The sequence below is a fragment of the Protopterus annectens genome, chromosome 11.part0 (genome assembly GCF_019279795.1).
Source record: "Protopterus annectens isolate FY-2018-M chromosome 11.part0, PAN1.0, whole genome shotgun sequence".
In the NCBI taxonomy this organism is placed as follows: domain Eukaryota; kingdom Metazoa; phylum Chordata; order Ceratodontiformes; family Protopteridae; genus Protopterus; species Protopterus annectens.
Window position 1 is genome coordinate 486184165 of NC_056745.1, and position 13287 is coordinate 486197451.

The window sequence follows — 13287 nt, forward strand, 5'->3', positions numbered from 1 at the left end:
CATAGCAATGCACATTCCGGGGAAGTCCAATGTGATAGCAGACAAACTGAGCAAGTGCATTCTTCTACCTCATGAGTTGTCTGTCAACAAGAACATGATGGAAATTATTTTTCATCAGTGGAGCCAACCTTGCTGCAATCCTTTTGCTTCTCCCCTAAACAACAAATGCAGCAGTTACTTTGCCCTAATCCTCCAACAGAGGGAATCACTGAGGGATCCTGCTGAGCCATTTACAGCTCAGATACATAATCTACTCAAGTTTTTAGCCTTACTTTTTAACCATTAAAGTTCAATTATCAGCAATATCAAATTTTCACGTTGGATTCGAAGGGTCATCAGTGGCCTGTCACAAATTGTGCAGAGTTTCTTGTGAGGCACTCTACTTTTGAGACCTCTGTTTAAGGACCCTACTCCCCTTGTGGGATCTCAATCTGGTACTGCAGGCTCTAATACATTCCCCCTTTGAACCAGCAGCTGAATGTGACCTTAAGTATCTTACTTGGAAAAATGTTTTCCAGTAGCCATTACCACTGCTAGACGAATTTCAGAGATTCAAGCCTTGTCTTCAAAACCTCCATACTTGATCTTTCACAAGGATAGAGTGATGCTACGAACTAATGCCACCTTTCTTCCCAAGGTGGTGTCAGAATCTAATATTAGTCAGTCCATTCATTTGCCATTATTCTTCCCTAAATTTGCAAACAAAGGTGAATACATGTTACATTTATTGGATGCTCACAAACAATTACATTTTTACCTTCATAGAACAAGAGACATCAGGAAAACAGATCAGTTGTTTGTTTTGCCCAATTTCAATTCTGCAAAGGAAACAGTCGAATCAGTATATTTAGCCAGATAGCTAACTGATTGTATTTTATTTGTCTGTGACAAATTGGGTATTACTTTATCACAACCAGTATGAGCTCGCTCAACTAGGTCCATGGCAACTTCTTCAGCTTTTCTTTCTAGAGCATCCATGATGACATATGAACAGCAGCAATGTGGGCTTCTCCCCACACTTTTGTTACTCATTACAAATTGAATCTGGTCTCCAGGGGTAGAGCATTATTTGGTTTAAATGTGCTCAGGAATATCCTTTATTAGAGTCCACTCTGGATTATAGGTAGCTGGGGACTCTGTCCCTTCAGTTGAAGATAGAATGAAAATTGACAACATCAGATAAAGATTAATGTTACATCTGTGTTGTCCATTTTCATTCTTCCTCAACTCCTACCCTCATCCTTTCTGTTCACAAACTTCTGGACGAATGAGCTCTTAGAGGATATAGTTTCTTTCTGTATTAAATACATTCAATTTTACATCTATATTTATGCATGTTAAATATTTCCTTTCTGTTAAAAAATCAGCAAATAAGATCTGAGGTAACTTAGGGTTGGTGCATTATGGGTAAGGGAGAAGCTCAAGAGTTTTTGGTTGCCACAAGCTTTAGTAACAGCTGAGTCAGATCCAAGGATCAGATTGGAACCCATCAGTTGAGGAACAATGAAAATGGACAATACAGATGGAATGTTATGGTAAGAACATAACTTCTTTTTTTTTTGCTGGACTTTGAATTAAAGCAGCTTATTTTGCCTGAAAATAACTTCCAGTGAAGGTATTTCTGTTTCAAACATGATATGTAGTAGTGTGTTTTCTTGAAAAAGCAGTCTGTGAGTATTATTGCAGTCTAAGAAAGTTAGAAAGCTAAATGGTTACCAAAATTTTAAATATATGGGTTTTAGCTATTTCCCCCAAAACCTGGCAAAAAAAGCCTTAAAATATCAATAATGAACAAAGCTGTCCTCGAACAACTAATACTTCTGGGATAGTGAAGTTTATTAGTAATGAGCACTTTTGACAACATATAATCACATTAGACTTCCTCAAACGAATAAGCAGTTCAAATGCTCTTGACATTGAAATAACAAGCTCTATTACATGTTCTCTCTACATATATACCAAGGGTCTATATTATATCCTCGAACGCTTAAAAAAACGAACGCTGATTGATCGAACTTATTTTCGCAAAACTGCAAAATATTGAAGCAGCAGAAACTCAAATTTTTTCCTAGGGAAAGAATTCAGTTGTCTGTTTCTGTTGCTTTGGTATTTTCAGTGTTATGGTGGAAAGTTACCGGTCGGATTCAGGTAAGTGTGCGATTGTGTGGATGTGAGTGTTAGGGTGATTTAGGTGAGTTAGGGTTAGGGCTTGGGTTAGGTGTGTGTGCGATTGAGTGGACATGAAGGTTAGGGCGGATTTAAGTGAGTTAGGGTTAGGGAGCGGGTGAGGTGAGTGTGCGATAGTGACGGACCTCAGGGTTAGGGTTTGGGTTAAGGTAAGTGGGTAGTTAGTGGTGTGTGCATAGTTTAGTGTAGGGTTAGGTATCAGATTTTAGGTGTATGTGTGTGGATTTCTGTTTATTTGGTGTGCTTGTGTTGTGTGTATGTGTTTTGATCTGACAGTTCGAGATTGTAAGCTTTCGCTTAAATTAGGTCGATCAATCAGCGTTCGCTTTTTTAAGAGTTCGATGATATAATATAGACCCTATACCAATACAGTTCTCACTCATCAGTAGTCCAATAAGCACAGCTGTTGCAAAAACACATAAAGTGTACTCATACACAGGAATACATGAGCAATTCCTTTTATTTAAAACAATGGTATAATATCAAGCAGCAACATTAAAAACAATAAAAATAGTGTAAAAAGCAAATCAGTTGTCTCATCCCTTAAAACAGAACATCGTCATTTCAACCTTCTGTTTTTCCACTCAGGCTTAATAGAAATGAATTCATATAAACCCAGTGGAATACTGAGTCCACTCAAGCTGCCAGAAGAGCTTTCTTCTGTCAGTGCTCAATGCTGCCACTCCACCTCTTTTTTAGTAATTTCACTATTTGAGAAACACCAGCTGACTGAAAACTGCCATTTATTGTTCAACAGTCTTGGATTGATGTCACTGATTTACTCAAAGTATTGCTACATGCATGTCAGCAACACAAATGATCAAAAATACTAATCTGCAAAACTACTTGAATCCCAAAAGGAAACAGATATTATCATTTTGTGATTGGTAATAAAAATAACCAAAATGCATAAATACATACCCACAGATACATACATTAATAAATGGGTTAAACAAGCTGATGCTACAACTAACTTACACAGACACATTCTGTCTGCATAGTGGTATTGATAGAGAAAGTAGTGGCCTACTGTACTGTGGTACAGTTAGAGAAAGGGTGCTTAGTGGTCTAATGTGCAGGGTTCAGGTTAGGGGCAGGAAGTAGGGTTAGGCTTAGCACACATGGGTAAGGATGGACATGGGTGCCTAACCATACCTGTGTGCAAACCCTAATCCCAGTAAACATCCTTTCCTTAACAATATCACTAAACAAGATACACACACACACACACACACACACACACACACACACACACACGCACACACTTCAAATTTACTGTTACACAAGCTCAACACTAAAGCTATCCTCATCCCTAGCCCTTAGTCTACCTCTAACTAAAGCTATCCTCTTCCCTAGCCAATAATCTAACCCTAACCTGTGGGTGCTCAAACCCACATAGCCTCAATGTGGAAATGTTCATAATAAATGAATAGTTCAGCATTACTACCCACTCCCATTTACCACACCATGTGACTCTTCCTGCAATGAATGGCTTATCTTGCATACAAAGATGCCGGATTCCATGGAATAATATTTAGTGTGAGGAGCACTTGAATAATTGTATGATAAACATATATATATATATATATATAAGTGTGTGTGGAGATATATATATATATATATATATATATATATATATATATATATATATATTTATATAAATATATATATTGGGTCATAGGTGTGTACTAGGCTAATGGCACTGGAGCCTTCACAAGCCTAGCCCTGGCATCATGCTGCCTGATGTTAGTTCCCAGTGCCTCTATAAAGTAGAGCCACTGGAGTGATCCCCAGGGTGAACTTTCTATTTCCCATCCACTCATCAAGATTTCTCTTGAAGAGGCCAGTGAGGTGCTCTGCTTGACATGTATAGGAAATCTATTCTAGAGCATGAGTGGTCTCTGGGTTATGAACCTCTCCCTCCAGCATGTTTTGTTGATTGTGGTAATGAGGTTGAGGTCTGTGGAGTGTGTGGTGCGGAGGGATTGGGATTTCTTTAGATGTAGCATTTTTAACAAAGCTGGGTCAGACATGGCTTTGTAAGTCAAGCAGAGATTTCCTCTTAGTAGACAATATGAGACATAGAATAGCTGGAGTTTTTTGAGTCTGTCCATGTAGGACATGTGTTTATGGCCTAGGATCCTCTTCATGAGGTACTTTTGTGGCCTTTCCAGCTGTTGCTTGTGTCTAGTGAGGTACATGCCAAATGGGGCATTATACTTGATGATTGACCTAATGAGGGAAGAGTAGAGAGAGATGATTACCTCTTTCTTCCTGGATGCAAAACCCTTGGTAATGAGATGTGCCACATAGAAGGGCTTTCTGACCACAGTGGCAGTATGGTGGTCGAAGGAGAGGTTGCTGTCAACCTGTGTCCCCAGATCTCTTATAATGCCTTCAGTGTTCAGTGGACTCCCATCATTGTGGTAATTAGTGGGAACTGAGTTTTTCCCAAAGGTGACGACAACGCATTTTTTGGCATTAAGCTTAAGGCCATGGTTTCAACACTAGTCATTGGTCTCAGTGAAGCCTTTCTGTAGGGTGTCTACATCACTTGGAGAGTTAATAATGGCTCCCAGCTTGCAGTCGTCTGTGAACTTGGTCAGCCAAGGTCCCCCCGTGTTCGCCTGGACTTCTGAGAAGTAGATGCCAAGCAGAAGAGGACCCAGGACCGATCCCTGTGGGACTCCACTCGACTGGTTGGCAATCTGACTTGGAGTCCGCTACTTTTATGCTGTGGGTTCTATCTGTGAGTCAATTTGCAACCCACCTAGTGATATAGGGGTTGATTCCTAGTTTGGTGAGTTTATCAGTAATTCCTAAGTGGGGAATGGTATCAAAGGCTTTGGCCATATTGAGGTAGGCTTTATGAACTGCCTTGCCCTCATCCACAGCTCTGGTGACTGACTCAAAGAAGTCCACCAAGCTGAGCAGGCATGATCTACTTTTCACAAAACCAAATTGCGTGGGATCTAGAGTTTGGAGATTCCCTATATCCTTGTTAATTAGGTCCATGATGATGCGCTCCATAGCCTTACATATCAGACTCGTCAGGCTAATGGGGCTATAATTCCCAGGGTCTGTAGTCGCTCCCCCTTTATGGAGAGGGATGACTGTAGCAGCGTGCCATTCAGTAGGGACAAAGTCTGAGGTGAGGCTGTGATTGAACAGGGCACACAGATGTGGTGCCAGTTCACTTTGTAGTTCAAGTAGAACATATCCAGGGATATTGTCAGATCCCATGGAAGCTGTATTATTGGCCTTGGACAATGCTGCTTTAACCTGTGCTGCAGTAATGCTGGGTGCCTGGCATTCCTCCGGTATTGTGATTGGTCCTTTAGGGAGGGGCAGAGGGGTAAAGTTGGCATTGAATTTGTCAGCCAGTATGTTGGCAATATCTGTTGGCTCAGTATAGGAGGTAACATTGTGCAGTAACTCAGAGCAAACCTGGGTATTGCCGTGGAGATTCTTGATATAACTGTAGAAGGCTTTGTGGTCATTTTTAGGGTCTGCCACAATTCTGCCTTCATAGCTGGCTTTAGAGGTTTTGATGAGGGATCTCAACTTTTTGATGAGGCTAATAAGGGAGTTTTTCCAGTCTTGGGACTTCACCTTTTTCTGCAACAGTTTCTTCCTTCTGTTGTAGAATTTATTAATGGCAGGAGACCACCAGATTAGCTTCCTTTTTTTGGAGGAGAACGTCTTGGATCAGTTGGGTATAGCTAGTTCCATGCATTTATGTACATGTTCGTACAGTGCATTGGTGTATGATTCAGCAGTCATGCATCTATTTTCCATTGACATGGGTGCCATGAAGTTAGCCACCTCTGTTATTAGGAGCCCAAAGAAAGCTTTATAGAAGTTTTCCATGGTGGGTTACCTTCGCAGGGGGTGTGGGTGAGATGTGGAGTTCCATGGTGATTAGTTTGTGGTCGGATCTAACCAGGGAAGAATTGACACGGTTGCCCATGTTAGTAATAACCAGGTCAAGGATGTTGCTTCCTCTAGTGGGGGTAAAAATGAGCTGGTCCAGGGCATTGGAATTGATGAATTCCAGGAAGCGTTGGGCAAGTGTATTGGTGCATGAGTAGTTTTTCCAGTTGATGGAGGGGTAGTTGAAGTCACTTAATATGAGAGTGTTGGGTTGGACACTAATAGTTTCCAGGGTGCTTAGGAACATGGAGTGAGAGTCTTGGGACATGATTGGGGACCTATTGCAAGCTACGACCTGAATCGCTGTCTTACCCAATGTTAGTTGTACCTAAAGTATCTCAGATGCATTATGCTGGACTACTAGTCTGGAGGTGTGCATATCCTTTATGAATATGGAGACACCACCACCTTTGGAGCTTCGGTCCAAGTTCTGAGGCAGAAAGGGGTAGAATGAGTTATAGCCTGATAGAGCAGGGGTGTTTTCTGCTGCTTTAAGCCAGGTCTCCATTACAGCACAAATGCCAATGTTCTCCATTTTGAGGAGTGCTCCAAGCAAGTACTTCTAGCATTGAGCAGCATGACCGACAGATTATGTGTGTAGATATATATATATATATATATATATATATATATATATATATATATATATATATATATATATATATATATATATATATATATATAGGTTTACTATAATTTTTAGTGATCTTTACAATATCAGTTCACAAAATAAAGCATCCAGAAGGTTGCAAGACGAGAATGCCGATGACTAGTTGTGCACATCAAATCTCCTGACCTATGCAGACACAGGAAAAAAAGGTGGGGCGGGCAAGTCTGGGTGTTTGCAAAAGTCGTCATCGGCATTATCATTTTGTGACCTTCTGGTCATGTTATTCTGTGAATAAACATTGTAACATTCGCTAAAATAATAATAAACCTACACGAGCATGCGCGCACGCACACACACACACACACACACACACACACACACACACACACACACACACACACACACACACACACACAAGCACACATAAATATGTGTGTGTTGGTGTTTGACGATATGTCAAATGGCAATTTGTTCAATTTTGGTTTTGGGTGTGGAAGACGTATAAATCGTGAGAAGTTCAAGTTTTGTTTTATTTGAACATGGGAGTAAGAATAGTCATGGTGAGGTAAGTGGGGCTTGACAGGGAGGATATACGAGTGTCAGGCAAGGGTTAGAGTAGGTGTAAGGTATGGGGGTAGATTGTGCATTGTATGTTTGTGAGGTGGTTTTTTTTTGTATTAGGTTAGGGTATACATATAGTGTTATGTGTGTGTTTGGTGCGTGTGTGTGTGCTTTTAAGTGTGTTTGAGTGTCTTGTGTAGTGGTACTTTTAGGGAAAGAGTTTTTAAGATATTTTTGTAAGTTAATGTACAGGGTTAGGACTAGGAGCAGTGACAGGATTAACATGTCCCGTCTACCATAGTCATGAGTACTAACCATGTCCCTGCCTCTATCCCTAACCGTGCATATTAACTTATGAAAATCTTTTTCCCTAACATTGTCAGTATTCAGATTTGGTCTTATGTGTTTGTTAGGATAGGGTTTAGCATCAGGAAAAGGAAAATGTTTAGTTTCTGTTTTCATTTGATTTAGTTTCATACTTCTTTTTGTTCAGATTGGTTTGTGTTCAAAGTGCCAGACAGCATTGTTTGTCTTATTATGCATGTTCACTTTGACAGTATGTTGTATAATCATGAATAAATATATAAATAAATATGCACTATCTGTGTGTGTGTGTGTGTGTGTGTGTGTGTGTGTGTGTGTGTGTGTGTGTGTGTGTGTGTGTGTGTGTGTGTGTGTGTGTGTGTGTGTGTGTGTGTGTGTGTGTGTGTGTGTGTGTGTGTGTGTGTATAGGTATAGAGAGACAGAGATAGAATGAGGAAGCCTGGGTCATGACAAAAAATGCAGCACCGACCATCCACTTTACTGGTTGACAAATGTTAAAAATAGTTCTCTAACTGGGTTACCGAAGCTGTGAACAAAGGGAATTCATGGCTGTAGAATATCCTGAGATCAGCAAAGACTTAAACATTATGCCACACCAGGGGCTGGTGAGAATGTTAAAATGTGTGAGTGGACCAAAAATTGTGAGGTCTATACAACGCTATCAAGAGAACCAGAAATAGAGAGCATTAGTTATTACTGGACATTTTTCAGTGGAGAAATAAATTATCAGTGAGCTTGTGTATGAGTTACTTCTGGACAAGTAATGATTAAATGTTTTTGTCAGATATCGCATATGTTCTCTTTAACCCTAACTACTCTATGCTCAGTAATACTCCAGCTGATGGAGCCATACTGTCTATGATGGAACACTGTCCAGGAGGTCTCAATGTTCAATCAAGAAGCCCATTGAGGCACTATGTTTGCACAGGAAATAATATTTTTCTTACTGGGATATTGTTAAAATGTGAACCTTGGCTCTATATGATTGTCACTGTTGAAGTGACAGCCTAATCCCATGTGCAAAAATGGAAAAAAGGGGTTCTGGATGTATATATACTGTATATATATATATATATATATATATATATATATATATATATATATATATATATATATATATATATATATATATGTGTGTGTGTACTGATTAACGCTGAAGCACTGAAATGCCAACCATCAAAATGTCAACCACAAATTGTTAACAATGTGAACATTGACATGATATTATACATAAGCTGAGCAATAACCTCAGTGTATGCAACATTTTAAACTAAAAAAAAAATGTGTGTGTGTGTGTGTGTGTGTGTGTGTGTGTGTGTGTGTGTGTATGTATATATATATATATATATATATATATATATATATATATATATATATATGTGTGTGTGTGTGTGTGTGTGTGTGTAATTTTTGTTGGTGGGCAAGCCTCTTTGCACCCATGGCCCCTCAACACCCCCTATAAATTCTATATACTAACAATGAGATTATACAACGACCCCCATTAATATTCAAAAACGTGCACGCTGATTGGTCAGCGTGCATGTTGTAAATCAGAGTTATAGTAATGGAAAAAGGTCTGGTCGCCCGGACTTTTTCTATTACTATAACTCTTTTTTACAGCAATGGAGAATGCAAGATCTCCGTTGCTTCACACTGTCTCGCTATGTTAAAGGAGTTTAACATAGCGAGGCAGCTTTAAAAAAAGCAACGGAGATTCTCCGTTGCTTTTTTTAAAGCTGTCTCGCTATGTTAAACTCCTTTAACATAGCGAGACAGTTTGTAAAAAGCAACGGAGAACATAGATATACTTTCTCTGATCGTCCCTTCCTTCCCCCCTGAGGGGTTGCCCGACTGTCCGTCTCTGGAGGCAGTCGGGGGTCGTCTTTTACTGTACCCAAGCGCCTGGCTACAAATTTCCCAAGATCGTTGGGTACAAACCATAATATCCAGAGGTTACCTTATTCCCTTTGTTTCTGATGCCCTGGTAAACCAGTCTCTACCAGACGTGCCACCCATTCAGTTAGACCGTGCAACATCAGAGGTCATCTCGTTGCTGCAAAAAAGAGTAATTCAAAAAGTCCCCACAGAGCAAATAGGATCCGGAACTTACTCACAATTCTTTTTAGTTCCAAAAAAGACAAGGGACTGGAGATCAATTCTAGATCTTAGCAAACTCAACAAGTCTGTAAAGAAATCGAAGTTCCGTATGATCACTCTGCAGTCGATGTTTCCCTTTATCGGGAAAGACAATTGGATGTGCTCAATAGATCTTCAGGAAGCATACTACCACATCAAAATGGACAGGCGCTCCAGAAGACACCTACACTTTCGGCTGGGAGCCAGTCATTCAATTTCGAACACTGACCTTTGGCCTCACTGCAGCCCCCAGAGTATTAACCAAATGCATGGCAGTGGTAACGGCTCACCTGAGATTTCAAGGATTCCAGGTGTTTCTGTACCTAGATGACTGTCTCCTCACTGCTACCACCAAGCACCAACTAATCAGAACCTGGGATGAGACTCTATCCTTGTGCGCCAGATTAGGCATTACAATAAACCTAAAAAAATCAACCTTATCTCCATCGCAGTGCATTGTATTCTTATGCTCAGAAATAGACTCAACCACGGTGACAGCAAAACTGACACCAGAAAAGATAGAATCGTTACACAAACAAGTCAGATGCTTGCTGAAGAGAGACAAGGTACAGGCCAGGATAGTCCTTCAGGTCCTAGGGACTATGGCTTCCACTATTCTCTTAGTTCCCCTAGCCCATCTGCACATGAGAGTACTTCAGTGGCTACTATTTGTTCAGTGGTCAACGCAGGATCCCCCCCGTCTCACCAAATACTCATCACAAACTCCTGCAAGAAGGATCTATCATGGTGGTTACATACAGATCAACTTCATCTAGGTTGCCCACTTGCTCCCCCTCAAGAAAATGCAGCCTTGACCATGGACGCCTCCCAGATTGGGGGGGGGGGGCATTATCTGGGAAAGACGGTCCAAGGTATTTGGCAAGATCACGAGAACCACTTGCACATAAATGTTCTGGAGATGAGAGTGGTGCTATACGCATTGCAAGCACTTCACAGTTCTCTTCCCACTGGGACAATTGCGATTCAATCAGATATGCTTGCAGTGTGGTACATAAACAAGCAAGGGGGAACCATATCTTGCCCACTATGTCGAGAGGCTTTAAGAGTATGGAAATGGGCAATGGACACTCAGTGCTTTCTGGTAGCAATGCACATCCCGGGGAAATCCAATGTGATTGCAGACAAATTCAGTCGAGCAATTCTGATGCCTCACGAGTGGTCCCTGTATTCAGGAGCTGCAGAAGAGATTTTTCGCAAATGGGGCCAGCCTTGCTGCGACCTATTCGACACGTACATGAACACTAAATGCAGCAGCTACTTTGCCCTAATTCCCCAATCAGGGATGTCACACAGGGATGCTCTGGTCCACAATTAGCCTTTGGGACTCCTTTATGCTTTTCCACCCTTTCCTCTCATTCCAAATGTGATTCAAAAAGCAAAACTGTTGAAGAGTACCCTGATCCTCATTGCTCCTTACTGGCCTCACCAAGTCTGGTTCCCCTTCCAGTGGCCCTATCTCTTGGAGGAACCATGGATTCTGGAACCATCTCCAGACCTCCCGATTCATCAGTTAGGGCAGTTCCATCCTACTATCCAAACCCTGAAATTGACAGCATGGCTGCTCCAGTTCCACGAATAGCCAGGTGTGTTTCCCTTTCCCCCTACAGTCAAACACATTCTTATTTCTTCACACAAACCTTCCACCAGGAATTTATATTCCAGTAAATAGAAAAAGTTCCCCATTTGGGCAGCAAACCAAGGCATAGATCCCTACTCAGCTCCTATAGAGTCTATCCTGCCCTTCCTGGTATCCATTTTTCATGAAGGAGCTGCAGCTGCTACTATTAGAGTTCAGTTAGCTGCCATCTCTAATTATCATTTTGGCTACATGGGAAATCCAATCATGTCCCACTCTTTATGGAAAACCTTTTTGAAAGGAGTCCTTCTCAGACCTCCAATCAGGTAACCACCGGAGCCCTGGGACCTAAACCTAGTTCTTACATCTTTAATTTCTCCACCCTTTGAAGCCTCTTCTTCATCGGCTCTGAAATTCTTGTCTTGGAAGACATTGCTCTTAGTGACTATAACATCTGGTAGAAGAGTTTCAGAATTGCAAGCCCTCACCATTTGACCTCCTTACATTGTTTTCCACAAGGATAGAGTCTCGCTTAGAACTAATCCTTCCTTTCTTCTTAAGGTATGTTCAGAGCATAATCTCAACACAACTAACAAACTACCGGTTTTCTTCCCAAATCATGCTAATAAATCAGAATACCGACTACACCAATTGGATGTCCACAGAATTCTCAGGTTTTACCTGCACAGGACTAAAGAATTTCGAAAATCAGACCAATTATTTGTTTCCTTTTCAGACATAAATAAAGGCTTTCCTGTTTCTAAGGTCAGTTTGTCTAAATGGCTTTCAGACTGCATTTCATTTGCTTACAAAGCTGCTGGCAAACAATTACCAGCCAAAGTAAAAGGCCATTCAACCAGAACAGTATCAACTTCATATGCCTTTAGATCTAAACTCCCAATTGATACCATTTGTGCAGCAGCTACTTGGACAAGACGTCATACCTTTGTCACTCATTACAAATTGGATTTGGCCTCCTGGGACAGGTCATCTTTTGGGTCCACTATGCTGAAGAGTCTCTTCGCTTGAGCCACCCGGGATAAAGGTGCTAGGGACGCTGTCCCACCCAACAAGAATTACAGCGAGATGGGACTACATAACATAAAGAAGTTATGTACTTACCATAACGTTCCATGTTTGTAGTCCATCTCGCCTACATTCTTGCGTCCCACCCTTCTTCCCCCTTCCTGTTTCCTAGAGGAACTGGTGGACTATCCATTATGCTGTCTGACCTGGTTGTAGTTGTCCATCCACCTGGCATGGATAGTAATACAGAGTGTTCTGTTTGTATGTGGATAGTTATTAATAGTTTACTGACTATTATGTACCTATTTACTTTCTTGCAAACAAGATCTGGGGAATTGCCGTGAGACACCATGGGATAGGGGTTAGCCTCGAGCCAGTAAAAGCTCTCGAGTTATAGTATCGGCTGTGTCAGAGCTGAGAATTGGCTCCAAACCCATCCAGCAAGAATGTAGGTAAGATGGACTACAAACATGGAACGTTATGGTAAGTACATAACTTCCTTTTTTATAAAATGTAAGCAAAAATTTCACCTGCCTTCCCCAAAAATGCTAATTTAAATTTTTAGAATACAAATAAATGCTAAAAGTAAGTGAACAAAATATTAGCAGGTTCCTGATTTTAAAATTTTATAAGTGCTTAGTATGAAATTTTAAAAGTGTTCAGTACATTTGCAGAGTAATAATATCTGATTGCATTGTTCTATGGGTTCTGTTGCAAACTCATGCTGGGTAAATTGGAAATTAGGCTAGGATCCTCAAAGGTCTTCTGGAATGCATGCCTATTAACTAACTATGAACCTATTTACATAATTTATTTTGTATTTTATAATTAAAAAGGATGTGATGTAATTTTGTGAAGATGCTTTGCAAATTTTCATCCCAAAAAGGGATGTGGTCAAATATATATAATTAGC